The sequence below is a fragment of the Ursus maritimus genome, unplaced genomic scaffold (assembly GCF_017311325.1).
Source record: "Ursus maritimus isolate PB19 unplaced genomic scaffold, ASM1731132v1 scaffold_4, whole genome shotgun sequence".
Classification (NCBI taxonomy): domain Eukaryota; kingdom Metazoa; phylum Chordata; class Mammalia; order Carnivora; family Ursidae; genus Ursus; species Ursus maritimus.
In genome coordinates this window covers 8,817,292-8,835,283 of record NW_024426552.1, presented here as the reverse complement: position 1 = coordinate 8,835,283, position 17,992 = coordinate 8,817,292, and positions in this window count along the sequence as shown.

Genomic DNA, 17,992 nt, shown 5'->3' with positions numbered 1-17,992 from the left:
GCTCTCCTGGCCGCACTCCAGCCTCGTCTACGCATGTGTCTCTTGTGCAGCAACCGTGGGGGCACAGGGGGCACCTTCAGCCTGAAGTGGGCACTTAGAGGCATAACTAGTTGTCGACGGTCACTGACTGTAAATTACAGAATCGTCAGTAAGAGCCCAGGCGACGTTAGCTCCGTGTCCGGATTAACAACGGTCTGCTTCCATCCGAGTACTTGGGAAATCTGCAGAAGGAGCCCGGCCTGAGGGTCAGTGTGAGCACGGCCTCCCAGTGGGGGCTGCCCCTGGATGGGGTGCTTATTCCTCGGGGCCGCTGGCTCGCTCTCCGTTGCCGCCTCGGGGCCCACAGCAAGTGACCAGGCCCACGCCGTCGTGCCAGGAGCCGCCTCAAGCGGGGCGTCTGCCAGGGCAAGGGCGCTGCAGCGGAGACACGGAGCGGGGGCCGCGGGGGGCAGAGCGGCCGTCCCATCCGGTCCCCTTACTCATTTTTGTCCCTTGCCGGAAGCACTCACACCCGCATGTTCACGGTGCTGTGGACCCTTCTTAGCAAAGCGGTTGTCAGCGTCCATTTCAGCAAGGAGGTCCCAAGTCCTCAGCTCTGGAAACTTCCACGTGGGGAGAGAACGACTGGCCCAGGCCTTCCCGCCTGGAGTCTTGAGAGCCTGCAAGTTCCCTGTCACCTTATTGTAGTTCAGCGCACGGCCTCACACCTGCTGTGTGCATCCCTCTAAGGAACAGACAGACCTCGGACAAGTTCACCAAAAGCAGCTTCTTTACAGCTCTAGCACCGTTCACTTTGCCCACTTCGGCAGGGGAGAGGGTGAAGCGAGACGGTAGGACGACAGGGAGGAGAAATCAAACTGCAGGGCTGGAAGGTACACAGGGTCGCGCCTTCCCCCACATGTCGAAGGAGCAGGTGTCCGACAGGTGCCTGCACTCCCACACGAGCTCTCGGGGCCGCTGGAGGTCGCTGTCCCCGCTGGATGTGTCTGGGCTCGAAGGCTCTGCGGCCACGCGGCCCACCTCCTCCGGGCGGTCCCTGTCCCTGCCGGGCTTGGAGCTGGCTTGGCCAGAGTGGCCCTGGATGCTGGCTTCAGCCCCTGGTGGCCGGTCCCGGAGGAGCTTGGTTCCACAGATGGGGTGGGAGAGGGGGGAAGAAAGTGACTGTGAGGACCCATCTCTTTGATCTTTCATTCAAGAAATGTTTATCGAACACTCCTCCCAGAGCGGGCATTCCGGCTGGGGGGGACCAACAGTAAACAGGTAAATCTGTGCGAGAAGAGGACTGTGGGAAAGGGGCGAGGCGGGCGTCAGGAGGGCTGGCTGGAGTGGCTCGCCACAGGCACTAGGACGGCCCCTCTGAGGGTCAGGACCGCGAGGGCGAAGCAGCCAGCGGGTCAGGCGTTCCGGCTCTTCCAGGATCAGGATCACCTCAGCTCAGGTACTGGTGGGGTGTTTCGGGGTCACCGGTACTCACACTCCTCCTGGCAGTAGGGGCGCGCACGCTCTGGGGACGTGGTTTGGGTGGCCCGGCTCCGGCCAAGGGAGACTGCTGCCCAGCTGTCATAGGGGGAGGGAAGGCGTCTGGCTCGTTCCAGTGGCAACAAAAGCTTCCTCGATCGTGACTCGGCCTCTCCCTCAGATCAGAGGCAGAGCCATGCGTCACGCAGTCTTGTCTGCAAATCCCCGGAAGTTTTGACAGCTGAGTTGTCAGAGGTGGTGGCCGTGGAAGGCGTTCCCTTCCTCTCGGCCTCTGTGCCCGGAGTCCTGCCTTCGCAGCACAAACGAGGGCAGTGTGGAGAGAATCCTCTAAACTGGACCCTACATTAGTCCTGGTTTATTTCCTTGCATTTTAGCTCAGAGACGCTATGAAGCAGTAAGTGTTGACTCCCTTTCGAAGCTGTGGTAACAGGTGCTTAGTAGCGATTGTGTGGGGTTGAGACCCTGGCCTCGTTCCTTAATACCCCAAATGACTTGATGTCTCCTGTCATTGCACGTTAGCTGGGAAAGGCATTTCAAGTGTAATAACAAGACTTTGGAACCACTCGGGGTTTCCTTGCCCTGGGTCAGTGCTCCTGGCAGGTCCCTGGAGAAATGCATACTTGGGAGGAAGTCGGTGCTGTCACCATCCCCTCCAGACCTCCTTTCCTGCACAGGTCCCTCTTCTGTCCCCGTCCCCACTTACCCGCCATGTACGAGCTGCTGGCAGCACCTCCACTTCCCAGCCCTGCGCCGGGTCACCTGTGGGGCTTTACAAACAAAACAAAACCGACTCAAATCTAGGCTTTGTCTAGACCCCAGAATCAGCTTCTGGGGGTGGGGAGACACCCAAGAGAGGCACATGCATTTTTAAAAGCTGTCCGAGAGATTGAACGGGCAGTTGGCCTGAGAACTACCCCTTGGAGGGCTGTGAAGTCTGCAAGACCCTCGGAGAAGGGCAGTTAAAATTCTCTGAACTTACTGATTGTATAAAGAAACTACGTATTTAGCTACACGAGGAGTCTGAGGCTTGAAGAAACGAGCAGATGCTGCGTTATTGAAGCCACCTCCAAGCTAGTGGCCCACAGTGGCTCCCCGCCTCGTTTTGAACCGGGATTCCACGAATTTGGGTTCTGAATGAATGAGTACTCGAATGTACCACAGGGGGGCGACATTGCTAGCCCTTCACGGTCAAATTTACAAACCAAAGTATTTTTAAGGGCAGAATTTTTAATGCCATTGTTATGGAAGTGGTATATTATCTATTGCAAGACATTTTTCATGTTTATTACTTTCTGTATAATCGCATGCTATTTTGTTGTCCCAAAGAGTTCTATAAATCCACGTCATATGCTGAATTGGAGCCCTCCGTGGGAACTTCGCAAAGAGCTAGGTTTAAAAGGTGTTCATGTTAAACGTAGCCAAAGGTCTAATGAGTTTGAAGAAGCTAACCTTAAAAGCTTTCTTTTTAAAATTTTTTAAGCGAAAAGAAATACTGTCTTGGTGCCATTTTTCTACATTAGCAACAAATGTAATATCCACTGGGCCTTGTAACTATACAAAGACGTAGGCACACAGAGTTGTTGCAATATTTTGAGATGGAAAACAAGACTGGAAATCCTCTAAGTGTCTGCCCCCAGGAGATGCATTAAATTGCGGGGCGACCGTATAGTGGCAGGTGATGGAGCTCTGAGCTGCAGCCGCGTGCTCTGCTGGGGGGAGGTTCAAGGGCAAGACCGAGGAGCAGGGGAAGCCTGGTGTGTCTATACCCTCCTCTTCCCTGTGAGCTGCCAGGGGACAGAACGTGTGGGGTACCGTGCTGTGACCGGAGGGTTGTCTGGCTCCAGGACCTTATCCTCAGGAGTGGGGGTGGGGGGGCTTGCCGTTACTCCATTCAAGGCTCTTCCAGTTTTAGATCACAGACCCGCACATATTATTAACGTTAGGTCTTTTGTCATATGCTGGTGCGTGGAAAACTAGGGAAGATGTTGTCCTTGATGGTAGCAGGGGAACTTAGGCCAAGAAGCCGACGATTGTGGGGGCTGGTGTGAAGTAGGGTGTAGCCGTGGGGAGTCACCAGGGAGGTGGGAAGGGCATGGGGCCAGAAAGGGTGGGGTTTTAATTCTGTCGCACCTGCTAAGTTGCTGTGTGACTCCGCACATTCTCTAGCCCTTCCTTGGCCTCAGTCTCCCCATCTGTAAAATAGGGGTCTGCCTCGTTTGGTGGTTGAAAGGACTGAGTGAGGTATAGACCTTCCTCTTCAGCTGAGAGCTCCACCTCCCCACGGGAGAAATTTTGTGATTCCTGGGGAGGTATTTGACCACTGTCAAGCATTCTCCAGCAACACCGAACCAAGAGCATGTGTGTGTGTGTGTGTGTGTGTGTGTGTATACATACACACACACATATATATGCACGTATAAAGAGATTTATTATCGAGAATTGGCTCACCATATGATGGAGGCTGGCAAGTCTGAAATCCACAGGGTGGGCTGGCCGCTTGGAGAGCCAGGAAAGCTGACGCTACAGCTCCATTCCAAAGGCCCTCGGGGAGACCCAGGGGAGCTGGTGGTGCAGACGAGACCTGAGGGCACCTCGCTGCAGAATTCCTGTGTGCTTGGGGAGACTGGTCTTTTCGTGCTAGTCAGGCCATCAACTGATCAGACGAAGCCCACCACATTATGAAGGGCAATCTTCACTGAAAGTTTATTGATCTAAGTGTTAATTTCATCCAAAACCACGCTACAACTTGACACATACAATTACCCATCCCAACTTCCACCTGAAGTTAATTTGGGAATTGAGAACACAAGGGGCCTGGCAAACGGACCAGCCACGGCCCTCTGAATGGCAGTGACACTGGACCCCTAATCCATGGCTAGTTTGATCTCCTAGACATTAGTAGGGTGCCCACCCTCCGCCAGAACATCCTAATCTACAGAAGAACCCACGGTACTCTCAGGACCTCTGAGAGCAATTCAGGAACTGCCGAGGTAGCACTGAAGTGCTTTCCTGTGAGCAGGAATGACCACAGTCACCTGTGAGTTAATGCGTTGCGGTGGAACCCAGCAGAACACAGGTTCTCAGCAATCATAGGGTTTGACGGTCCCAGGTTCTAGGGTCAGCCAGCCTGGGCTTGAATCCTGGCTCTGCCATCTGCTGTGTGGCCAAGGGTTGGTTGCCTAATCTCTCTGTGCCTTGTCTTTCTCACCTGTAAAATGAGATGACAGCTCCTGCCTGATGCACTTGCAGTGTGGGTTAAATGAGAAGCCATGGGTGGAGGGCGTGGTGCAGGGTCTGCCCAAAATGAGCCTCAAAACACATCAGCCATTATTGCTCCTTTCCAGACCTCCAGCCCCCTCCCCACTGAATAAGACCCCTTGTCTGTGGGTGAATTTGCTATAGGGGTTTGGATCCAAAACCAAAGCTTTGGGGTCCCGACTTGCATTGTTCATCCTAGTTGGCCTTCGAAATGCCAGGAGCTATAAAATTAACGTCTCGAATAGCTTTCTTGACAATGGGATACTTTGCCATGAGAAGCAGGTGTCCATAGAACTCACACTAAACTGGGGAGAGAGTTCTCTTTCTGGAATGGAGGGCTTCAAACTGACCACCAAGAAGGGAGCACCTGCCATGAAGGACAGGCTAGGTCCTGGGTGCTGTGGGGGGGGGGGATCTTGAGCTATAGTCCTTGCTCCCCAGGAGATGGGCTTTAGGGATACCTACTAGGGAAGGCCAGGCCCAGGGGAAGTGGCTGATGCCCAGAGGAGTCAACCTTGGACAGGCCATAAGAGCTGTGAAACTTCAAATGACAAAGTCATTCACTTCTTCCAGGCTGACAAGGCTCCTACATGTGACACTGCTTCCATAGCTATGACAAGATGCTGAACGAGGTGTGCACATGCCCTCACTCTCTCTTGCACACAATTGCCAACACGCACTTAAGACAGCCAGTGCTTTCTTGCTAGACATGTCTCCAAAAGGTAAGAGAAACAAAAGCAAAAATGGACATTGGGACTTCATAAAAAAAAAAAAAGCTTTTGCACAGCAAAGGAAACAGTCAACAAAACTAAAAGGCAGCCTATGGAATGGGAAAAGATATTTGAAAATGACCTACCAGATAAAGGGCTAGTATCCAAATCTATAAAGAGCTTGTCAGACTCAACACTCAAAAAACAAAAAATTCAATGAAGAAATGGGCAGAAGACATGAACAGACATTTCTCCAGAGAAGACATACAGATGGCGAACAGACACATGAAAAAATGCTCAGCATCACCTGCCATCAGGGAAATACAAATCAAAACCACAATGAGATACCACCTCACACCAGTCAGAATGGCTAAAATTAACAACTCAGGACACAACAGATGTTGATGAGGATGTGGAAAAAGGGACACCCTCTTACACTGTTGGTGGGAGAGCAAGCTGGTGCAGCCACTCTAGAAAACAGTGTGGAGTTTCCTCAAAAAGTTGGAAATAGAGCTACACTACGACCCAGTAATTGCACTACTGGGTATTTATCCAAAGAATACAAACAGTGATTCGAAGGGGGCACATGCACCCCAATGTTTATAGCAGCAATGTCCACAATAGCCAAACTATGGAAAGAGCCCAGATGTCCATTGACAGATGAATGGATGAATAAGGTGTGGTACATATATACAACAGAACATTACCCAGCCATCAAAAAGAATGAAATGTTGCCATTTGCAATGATGTAGATGGAACTAGAGAGTATTATGCTAAGCGAAATAAATCAGAGAAAGACAAGTACTATATGATTTCACTCATATGTAGAATTTAAGAAACAAAACAGGTGAACATAGGGGAAGGGAAGGAAAAAATAAGATGAAAATAGAGAGGCAAACCATAAGTGATGCTGAACTCTAGGAAACAAACTGAGGGTTGCTGGAGGGGAGGTGGGGGGGATGGGGTAGCTGGGGGATGGGCATTAAGGCGGGCACTGGATATAATGAGCACTGGGTGTTGTATGCAACTGATGAACCATTAAATTCTCCTCCTGAAACTAATACTGTATATGTCACCTAAATTTAAATAATTAAAAATCAAACAGCCAGTACACTGGACCCTCACACTTGGTCTAGGAGGTATGCAGAAACAGGCACAGAGAGGATAAGACACTTGCTCAGCACTTGAAGGTCCAGCTAGTAACTGGTGCGTAGGCATCTGGCCCTGAAGTCTGTGCTTGGACCCACTGACTACGTTGTCAGGATTCTATCTTTACGTAGAGAATATGGCCACATACCTCTCGCCAGAACCTGGGTTATCTGAGCAAAGAAGAAACTCCAGGAGATCAAGTGGAGTTCATCCATCATCAGCCCCGGCTTCCCTTTCACTAGTGAAGGAATGAGACTCTCCACCTGGCAACCCCGTCAGCCTGGCGGGCTCGGATCACAGCTTAGCTTTTCTGAGCCTCAGCTGTAAAAGGAGAGTGGAACAGGGTCATGTCTAACCCATGGGGATGATGGAGACGGCCCATGAGAGGGGCCTAAAGTAGAAAGGAGGGTGAGGGGATGTGTGGCCGAGGTCTAAAGTAAAAGAAAGATTTCTTGGCTTGACCTTGGTTCCTGCCCCACGGAGGTTGTTCAAGGGGCAGCAATGGAGCAGGATTGGGGTAAAGGGTAGGGTTGCAGTAAAGGGAAGGAAGACCTATTTTTCAAAGTGTATTCACATAGGCGGACCTGAGGGATGCTATTAAAGCTAAGAGTTGAAATATGAGGAGTGGGATGCACGTATCAGGTGGAGGAAACTGCTGGAGAGGCCCTAGGTGGGAAGCCCTGGCCAACTCGAGGAGTGGACAGACAGACAGACACCCATGTGGCTGGAACTTTGTGGACCAGTGGGTAGATGGTATGTGATGGGGGCCGTGGAAAGGAGTCGATGCATTCATAGTGCAAAGGGGGTGCTTTACAGTGACCTGACTCCCTGTGTTCTAGGAGGAGCCCTCCGCACGCTACGTGGAGAAACGATTGTGGAGGAAACTAGTCAGGAGACTACTGCAGACACGGGTGGTGGGCCTGGACCAGAACACTGACACGGGGGAAGCAAAGGGGAAGCCCACTGGAACGTGTTGGAGATAAAGCAAGGAGTTTGAAAGGAAAATACTTCCAGTTGTTAGACAGGAAAGTCCTGGGGATGTAATGTACAGCCTGGTGACTACAGTTAACAATATCGTACTATTTCAAAGTTGCTAAGAGAGCACATCTTAAAAGATTTTTTTTTAAAGATTTTAGTTATTTATTTGACAGAGAGACAGCCAGCAAGAGAGGGAACACAGGCAGGGGGAGTGGGAGAGGAAGAAGCAGGCTCCCAGTGGAGCAGGGAGCCCGATGCGGAGCTCGATCCCAGGACCCTGGGATCACACCCTGAACCGAAGGCAGACGCTTAACGACTGAGCCACCCGGGCGCCCCCACATCTTAAAAGTTCTTATAAGAAAAAAATACTTGCAACTAGGTATGATGATGGTTGTTAACGCAATTTATCGTGGGTAATCACTCATGATATATGCATGTATCAGACCCCTATGATGTACACCTAAAAGCGACACAGTGTTAAATGTCAGTTGTATCTCAATAAAACTGGTGGGGGAAACTGCAGTGACTCTGTCTCTAATCACTATACTTATTGATGACAGAATTCTAGAACTCCATTTTGGGGGAGCCTCAGGGATTTGAGTTTCGGAACCGGAAGCAGCCAGTCTCGTAGGATTGCTCCTCTCTGCCCAATTTCCCTTTCCCTTTACTACAGAAGAAGGAGGGACTGAGGCCTGGGAAGCGTAGGTGCCTATACGAAGGGTAGCTGCCAAATTTTGCTTCCAGGAAAACAGAGCCCCAGGTCCAGGCTCTTTACCGCCACCCCCAGTTCTGCTTATACAATCCACCCTCTTCCTGATGCAGGGATACCACGCATTGCTGCTTCATCTCACTCAGCCTCAGCTTGAACCCTTCCAGCAACGGAGAGCTCACCACTCTGTGGGGAAGCCTGCTCCATTTCCACTCGGCCAAGCTAGATCACTCTCCCATCTATGGCCCCCACCCCAGCTCTGGTTATGTTCTGTGAGCCACAGAAGTAGCCCATTCCATCTTCCCAGAATTTCAGAATTTCCACCTCCCCCTTTGGGGCCTTCTTTTCCAGGCTAAACATACTTCCTGAACGGCAGGCCCTCCTAAGCTGTCAGTTGCCAAACCACCGCGCGGCCCCAGCAGCAGAAGCAGCGGCGGCCCCGGAGGTAAAGACAGCTTCGCAGAGCAGCCTGGCTCCCGTGACAAAACCGGGTCTGTCTGGTATCGGCTCCAGCTGTGAGTCACTGGCTATCCTTATTTCAAGGCCAGCACCTTGGCTTAATCGGGAGCTCCTGTTTCCTGGCTGATGAAGCAGATGGAAGAAACATGAGCCGGCCATCCAGAGGCCTGTGCAAAATGCAAGAGCAAGCTGAGTGTCAGGGGGGAAGCTGACTGAGAGCTTAGCAGGGTGGGCCTGGAAGTCCCCTCTGTGCCTCTCATGTGTCCTGGTCAACTTGGCCTTTGCCTTTGTCTTCTGGTTGCTTTCTTGTGCTTACCTGATCAGTAGGGTGGGAAACTATGCGACCAGTTTTATTTTCTGTAGCAATGTGGAGTTGTCATATTGTACTTAACTAAACGAGGTCATCGAAAACAGCCGTGGTTGAGACACTCCGTAACACTTTGGCGTCCTCGGGCATTCCCTTTTGGTCTGTCTCCAGGGCTCAGCTCTGTGATGCTGGAGGAGTTAGGATTGGCCCTTCTTCACAGGTCTCCATCAGAACTTAGAGTGGTGGAATGTCTAGTGGAGGACCTAGGGGGAGCTCTGTGGAGCCCAGAATGTTCCATAGAGGGCCTGGAACATAATGGATGTCAAGGGGAAAACTGAACTCACCAGCCCCCCTCCCTGGTTTGGCCAAAGACCCCCACCCCCAGCGCTGTGATATCTTCTGGGTTTCCATTGTCAGAAAGAGGGCAACCATGGGCCCAGCGAGCTGGACTGGGGTCCTAGCCCCACTGCTGAACAACTGTGGCCTTGGACGAATGATATGGCCTCTCTGCGCCTTAGTTCTCTTGGGAAAGGTGAGAGTACTGATAACTCTTATCTCCTCAATTCTGTGAGGATGAAATGAGCCGCTGTAGGGCTTTCCATATACTAGGCATGCAGTGAATGTCAGGGTTTTGTTTTAAATTTGGAAACCATTGATAGGAAATCGAAGATTTGGGGAGCATCCAAGATGGTGACATAGGAAGACCCTGAACTCACGTCCTCCCATGGACACACTGAATCTATACGGACATAGAGAGCAATTCCTCCTGAAGAAAAACTGAGAGCTGATTGAACAGTTTCTGCACAACAGAGGATAGAGGGACCGCACAGAATGGCAGGAGAGACAGGGAACAGTAACAATGGAAACTCCAGCCCTGATGCTGAAAACTACAGTGGGGAGGGACAGGCCTGAGGGACCTGCATGCAGACTTGCCTGCCCTGGGACACAGGAAAAAAGTGGCAGCTTAAAGGGAGATGAGACTAGAAGTGAAGGAAACCCATTCGCTAACTCTAGGGTGTCCACTGAGTGGGGGAACTGCTGGAACTCTCTCTGGGTCAGAGGTGCTTCCAAGCACCATTGTTTACATCTCCCCTCTACATCTGTAGGACAGACAGGAACAGGGTCTGGGCACTCTAGCTGGCCTGTTGCTTCAGGGAGGCCCAGGCCCCTAGCACACACCAGCCTCAGCTGCTCCCCCAAGGGGCCCCCACCTGTATCTGCCCGAGCTCCAGCCATCCCACTAATGCAGCCCCAGCGTGGTACACTCTGGGACACCTCCCACCAGCGCCTGCTTCAGCTCCAGCCATCCTATCAGGGTGCCCCCTGTACAGAATACCTGGGACCTGGTGTGTCCCTGCTTCAGCCATATCACCACCGTGGCCCCAGTGTGGAGTGCCCTAGGACCCCCAGCTCATGTCTGCTACAGCTCCAGCCAGCCAGGCAAAGTCAGCAAGCACATGCAGTCTACACAGGTAATGTTCCTACATAAGACCAACTCCTTCGAGATGAGGAGAGGTAGTTATTTTCCCTAATTCATAGAAACAAACACAGAAAGTCAAACATAATGGATAGACAGAGGAATATATTCCAAACAAAACAAGACAAAACTCCAGAAAATGAACGAAATGAAATAGAGGTAAGCAGGGGCACCTGGGTGGCTCAGTCAGTTAAGTGTCTGCCTCCAGCTCAGGTCATGATCTTGGGGTCCTGGGATCCAGTCCTGCATTGGTCTTCCTGCTTAGTGAGGAATCTGCTTCTCCCTCTCCCTCTGCCCCTCCCACCCCTGCAAGTGCTCTTTCAAATGAATGAATGAATGAATGAATGAATGAACAAACAAAATCAATCTTTTAAAAAATAAATGTAGGCAATGTAACTGATAAAGAGTTCAAGTCATGGCCGTAAAGATGCTCACCAGACTGGAGAGAAGAGCAGAGAACTCAGTGACAACTTCGTAAAAGAAATGGAAAATGAAGAAGAACCATCAGAGTTGAAGAATATGATAACTAAAATGAAAAAAGAAACACACAAGGAATCAGCAGTAGATTGGAGGATATGGAAGAATGGGTTAGCAATTGGAAGACAGGGTAATAGAAAACTACAAGCTGGGGGCGCCTGGGTGGCGCAGTCGTTAAGCGTCTGCCTTCGGCTCAGGGCGTGATCCCGGCGTATGGGATCGAGCCCCACGTCAGGCTCCTCCGCTATGAGCCTGCTTCTTCCTCTCCCACTCCGCCTGTTTGTGTTCCCTCTCTCGCTGGCTGTCTCTATCTGTCAAATAAATAAATAATTAAAAAAAGAAGAGTCAGATGCTTAACCAACTGAGCCACCTGGGCACCCCTATAGGGACTTCTTTAAGTGGAAAAGAAAAGGCCATGACTAGAAGAAAATTATGAACATTACTAATCAACAAAATATTAGAAAACCAAATAAAATGATACATTAAAAAAATCATGCACCATGAACAAGTGGGATTTATTCCCAGGATGTAAGAGTGGTTCAATATTCACAAAACAATCAACATGATATGCCACGTCAATAAGAGAAAGGATAAAAGCTGTAGGATTATTTTAAAAGATGCAGAAAAGGTATTTGACAAAATGCAACATCCATTCATGACAAACAAAGAAGGTTTAGAGAGAACATACCTCAACTTTCTACAAAGAAGGTTTAGAGAGAACATACCTCAACATGATAAATGCCTTAGATGACCACGGCCAACATCATAATGGTGAAAAATTGAGAGCTTTCCCCCTAAGGCCTGGAACAACAGAGAGATGTCCACTTTCACCACTCTTATTTAACATGGTGCTGGATACTCCAGCCATAGCAATTAGACAACAAAAAGAAATAAAAGTCATCCAAATTGGAAAGGAAGAAGTAAAACTATTTGTGGATGACATGCTATATAGAGAAAACCCTAAAGGCTCCACCAAAAAACTACTAGAACTGATAAATGAATTCAGTAAGGTCACAGGACACAAAGTCAATGTACAGAAATCCATTGCATTCCCATACACCAATGATGAAGCAACAGAAAGTGAAATTAAGAAAAAAGTTATATTCAACTAATGAATTTTTGAATATTGTATCAAAAACTAATGATGTACTATACCTTGGCTAATTGAATTTAAATTAAAAAAATCAGATTTAAATTGTGCCAAAACAATAGAATATCTAGGAATAAACTTAATCAAAGAGGTGAAAGACCTATATTCTGAAAACTATGAAACACTGATGAAAGAAATTCAAGATGACCTGAAGAAAAGGAAAGGCCTTTCATGCTTATGGGTTGGAAGATCAAATATTGTTAAAATATATATACCACCCTAAGCAATCTACACATTTAATGCAATCCCTATCAAGTACCAACAGCATTTTTCACAAAACTAGAACAAATGGTACTTGAATTTGTATGGAATCACGGAAGACCCTAATCAGCCAAAGCGATCCTGAGAAAGAAGAACAAACCCGAGGTATCACAATCTCAGCTTTCAAGATAAACTACAAAGCTGTAGTAATCAAAACAGTATGGTATTGGCACAAAAATAGACACATAGATCAAAGAACAGAATAGATAGAGAAGAAATAAACCCACACCTATATGGTCAATTAATCTATGACAAAGGAGACATAAATATACAATGGGGGAAAGATAATCTCTTCAATAATTGTGCTAGGAAAACTGGACCATTAAAAGAATGAAGTTGGACCACTTTCTAACACTATTTACAAAAATAAACTCAGAATGGATTAAAGACCTAAATGTGAGATGTGAAACCATAAAAATCCTTGAAGAGAGAAACAGCTAGTAATTTTTCTGACACCAGCCATAATAACAACTTTCTAGATATGTCTCCTGAGGCAAGGGAAACAAAGGCAAAATAAACTACAGGGACTGTATCAAAGTAAAAAGCTCTCATAGCAAAGGAAACAATCAATAAAACTAAAAGACAGCCTACTGAATAGAGAAAGATATTTGCAAATGACAGACCCAATAAAGGGTTAGTATCCAAGATATATAAAGAACTTATACAACTCAACACCCATAAAAACAAATAATTCAATTAAAAAATGGGCAGAAGACACAAACAGCTATTTCTCCAAAGAAGACACCCAGATGACCAACAGATGCACAAAAAGATGTTCAAAATCACAGAAATGCAAATCAAAACCACAATGAGATCACCTCACACCTATCAGAATAACTAAAATAGAAAACACAAACAAAAAAGTGTTGGCTTAGGCTGCGGAGAAAAAGGACCCCCATGCGCTGTTGGTGGGAATGCAAACTGGTGCAGCCACTGTGGAAGACAGTATGGCAGTTCCTCAAAAAATGAAAAATACAACTACCATATGATCCAATACTTGCACTACTGGGTATTGACCTCCAAAAACAAACACACTAATTTTAAGGGATATATACACCCCTATGTCTATTGCAGCATTTTTTAAGATAGTCAATAGTCAAACTATGGAAGCAGCCCAAGTGTCCATCAATCAATGAATGGATAAAGAAGAGGTGGTATATATATATAATACTACTGAGCCATAAAAAAGAATGGGATCTTGCCATTTGCAACAACATGGATGGAGCTACAGGGTATTATGTTAAGTGAAATAAGTCAGACAGAGAAAGACAAATACCATATAATTTCACTCATATGTGAAATTTAAGAAACAAACTAACAAAGGAAAAGAGAGAGAGGTGCCCAGAAACAGACTCTTAACTATAGAGAACAAATTGATTGTTACCAGAGGGGAGGTGGGTGGAGGGATGGGTTAAATGGGTGAAAAAAATTATTGATTCGATGACTTTTTTTTTAATTTAAGATTTTATTTATTTGACAGAGAGAGACAGTGAGAGAGAGAACACAAGCAGGGGAAACGGGAGAGGGAGAAGCAGGCTCCCCACTGAGCAGGGAGCCTGACATGGGGCTCGATCCCAGGACCCTGGGATCATGACCTGAGCAAAAGGCAGATGCTTAACAACAGCCGCCCAGGCACCCCACAATTCAATGACTCTTGAAGCTACTGATCTTTGGAGCTTAATAAAAACAAACAAAACAAATAGACCTGAATTTGGTGTTCAGCAACCTCAATGACCCTTTAAGAACTTCCCAAGAGGATCACCTAAAAAAACCAAAAACAAAAACCTTCCCAGACAAACAAAGATTGAGAGCTGATCACTACTAAACCAGCACTATAAGAAATGTTAAAGGACTTCTTTAAGTGGAAAAAAGGTCCATAATTAGAAGAAAATTATGAATAAAATATGTAAAATATGACAACATATATATAAACTGTGGAAAGAGGAATAAAAAAATTGTTTTAGAATGTGTTGGAACTTAAAGGACTGTCAGTTTAATGTAGCCTGCTATATATTTAGGATGTTACATATGCACTTCATGGTCACCAGAAACCAAAACCTGTAACAGATACACAAAAGAAGAAAGCCAGGCATAACACTGCCGGAAGTCTTCAGTCACAAGAAAAGAGAACGAGAGAAGAAAGGAACAAGAAGAACTACAAAAACAACCAAACAACAATGAACAAAATGACAATAAGAACACAGATATCAATAACTGCTTTATATGTAACTGGTTTAAATGCTCTAAAAATATATAGAGATTGGCAGAATTGATTTAAAAAAAAAAATCTTTCTGGGGCGCCTGGGAAGCTCAGTCATTAAGCACCTGCCTTTGGCTCAGGTCATCGTCCCAGGGTCCTGGAATGGAGGCCTGCGTCAGATTCCCTGCTCAGTGGGGAGCCTGCTTCTCCCTCTCCCACGCCCCTTGCTTGTGTTCCCTCTCTGTCTCTCTGTCAAATCAATCAATCAATCAATCAATCATAAAAAGAATTTAAAAACCGAACTTTCAATATGCTGCCTACAAGACACCTTTAAGATCTGTAGACACATACAGACTGAAAGTGAAGGGATAGAATAAGACACTGCATGCAAGTGGTATTGGAGTAGCCATATCCATATTAGACCAATTAGACTTTAAAACAGAAATTATAACAAGAGACAAGGAAGAGCATTATGTAATGATAAAGGAATTAATCCAACGACAGGATGTATCAATTATAAATATCTATGCACCCCAAATAGGAGCACCTAAATACATAAAGCAAATATCAACAGATATAAAGGGAGAAATTGACAGTAATACATTAAGAGTAGGGGACTTTAACACCCCACTTACACCAATGGGTAGATCATCCAGACATCCAAAGAAGCAGTGTCTTTGAACAAAACTTCAGACCAGAACAACTTAACAGATATGCACAGAACATTCCATCCCAAACAAACAGAATACACATTTTTGTCAAGTGGATGTGAAGTAGTCTCCAGGATAGATCACATTAGGTCACAAAACAAATCTCAATAAATTGAAGAAGATTGAGGGGTGCCTGAGTGGCTCAGTCAGTTAAGTGTCTGCCTTCAGCTCAGGTCATGATCCCAGGGTCCTGGGATTGGAGCCCCACATTGGATTCCCTGCTCAGTGGGGAGTCTGCTTCTCCCTCAGCCCCTCCACCCCACTTGTGTCTCTCTCTCTCACTCACTTTCCCTCTCTCTCAAGTAAATAAAATCTTAAATTATAAAAACAAAATAAAAAATAAAAAATTGAAGAAGATTGAAATCATATCATGCATCTTTTCTGACCACAATTATATGAAACTAGAAATTAGTTACAAGAAAAAAAACTGGGGGCGCCTGAGTGGCTCAGTTGGCTAAGTGTCTACGTTCAACTTGGGTCATGATTCCAGGGTCCTGGGATCGAGCCCCACGTGGGGCTCCATGTTCAGTGGGGAGTCTGTTTCTCCTTCTGCTACTCCCCCTGCTTGTGCTCTCTCACTCTCCGTATCAAATAAATAAATAAGATCTTTTAAAAAAAGAAAAAAAACCTGGAAAACACAAATGCATGGAGGCTAAACAACACATGGATAAACAACCACTGGGTCAACAACGACATCAAAGAGGAAATAAATACATAGAGACAAATGAAAACACAACGGTCCAAAATCTTTGGGAGGCAACAAAAGCAGTTCTAAGAGGGAGATTTATAGTGATACAAGCCTACCTCAAGAAACAAGAAAAAGCTCAAATAAGCAATCTAACCTTACACCTAAAGGAACTAGAAAAAGAACAAACAAAATCCAGGGTCAGTAGAAAGAAGGAAATAATAAATATTAGAGTAGACATAAATGGAAAAGAGACTAAAAAACCAATGAAGAAGATCAATGACACCAAAAGCTAGTTCAAAAGATAAAATTGATAAATCTTTAGACAAACTTTCTTTTTTTAAGATTTTATTTATTTGTCAGGGAGAGAGAGACCACAAGCAGGGAGAGCTACAGGCAGAGCAGGCAGAGGGAGAAGCAGGCTCCCTGCTGAGCAAGGAGCCTGATGCGGGACTTGATCCCTGGGATCATGATCTGAGCCAAAGGCAGGTGCTTAACTGACTGAGCCACCCAGGGGTCCTTAGACAGACTTTCAAGAAAAAGAAAGAGGATTCAAATAAATAAAATGAGAAATGGAAGAGGAAAATAACCAACACCACTGAAATACAAGAGATTAATAAGAGATTACTATGAAAATTTTTTGCCAACAAATTGGACATCCTAGAAGAAATGGATAAATTCTTAGACATATACAATCTTCCAAAACTGAATCAGGAAGAAATAGAAAATGCAAACAGACCAATTACTAGTAAAGAAATTGAATCAGTAAGTCAAAAAACAAACAAAAATCCAACAGACAAAAGTCCAGTACCAGGTGGATTCACACAGGTGAGTTCTACCAAACATTTAAAGAGGAGTTAGTAGCTATCCTTCTCAAACTATTCCAAAATATAGAACAGGAAAGAAAGCTTCCAAATATATTTTACAAGGACAATATTACCCAATATCAAAATCAAAGACACTACCAATAAAACAAAACAATGCCCCCCTCCCACACTGCAAATCCTCGATGAACACAGATGCCTAAGTCCTCAAGAAAATATTAGTAAACTGAATTCAGCAATACATTAAAAGGATGATTCGCCATGATCAATTGGGATTTATTTCCAGCATGCAAGCATGGTTCAATATTCACCAGTTATCAATGTCATACATCACATGAACAAAACAAAGGAAGAAATCATATGATCATCTCCATAGATGCAGAAAAAGCACTTGATAAGATTCTACATCTGTTCATGATAAATAACTTTCAACAAAATAGGGTTAGAGGGAACATACCTCAACATAATAAAGACCATATACAACAAAATCACAGCTAACATCATACTCAACAGTAAAAAACTGAGAGATTTTCCTTTAAGATCAGAAATGAGACAAGGATATTGACTGTCACCACATTTATTCAATATAGTACTAGAAGTCCTAGCCACAGCAATCAGACAAGAAAAAAAGCCAACCAAATTGGTAAGGAAGAAATCAGGCTCACTTTTTTGCAGATGACATGATATTATATATTTAAAAACTCTAACAACTCCATCAAAAAATATTAGAATAAACGAATTCAGTAAAGTTGTAGGATATGAAATTAATACCCAGAAATCAGTAGCATTTCTATACTCTAATAACAAAGTAGCATAAAGAGAAATTAAGAAAACAATTTCATTTACAAGTGCACCAAAAAGAATAAAATATCTAGGAATAAACTTAACCAAGGAAGTGAAGGACTTGTACTTTGAAGACCAGAAACGTTGCTGAAAGAAATTGAAGGTGACATAAAGAAATCAAAAGACATTCCAGGCTCATGGAGTGGAAGAATTCTTACTGTTAAAATGTCTGTATTACCCAAAGCAATCTACAGATACAATACAATCCCTATCAAAATACCAACAGCATTTTTCACAGAACTAGAATGAATACTACTAAATTTGTATGGAATCACAAAAGTTGTGATCCCAAGTTGTCAAAGCAATCTTGAGAAAA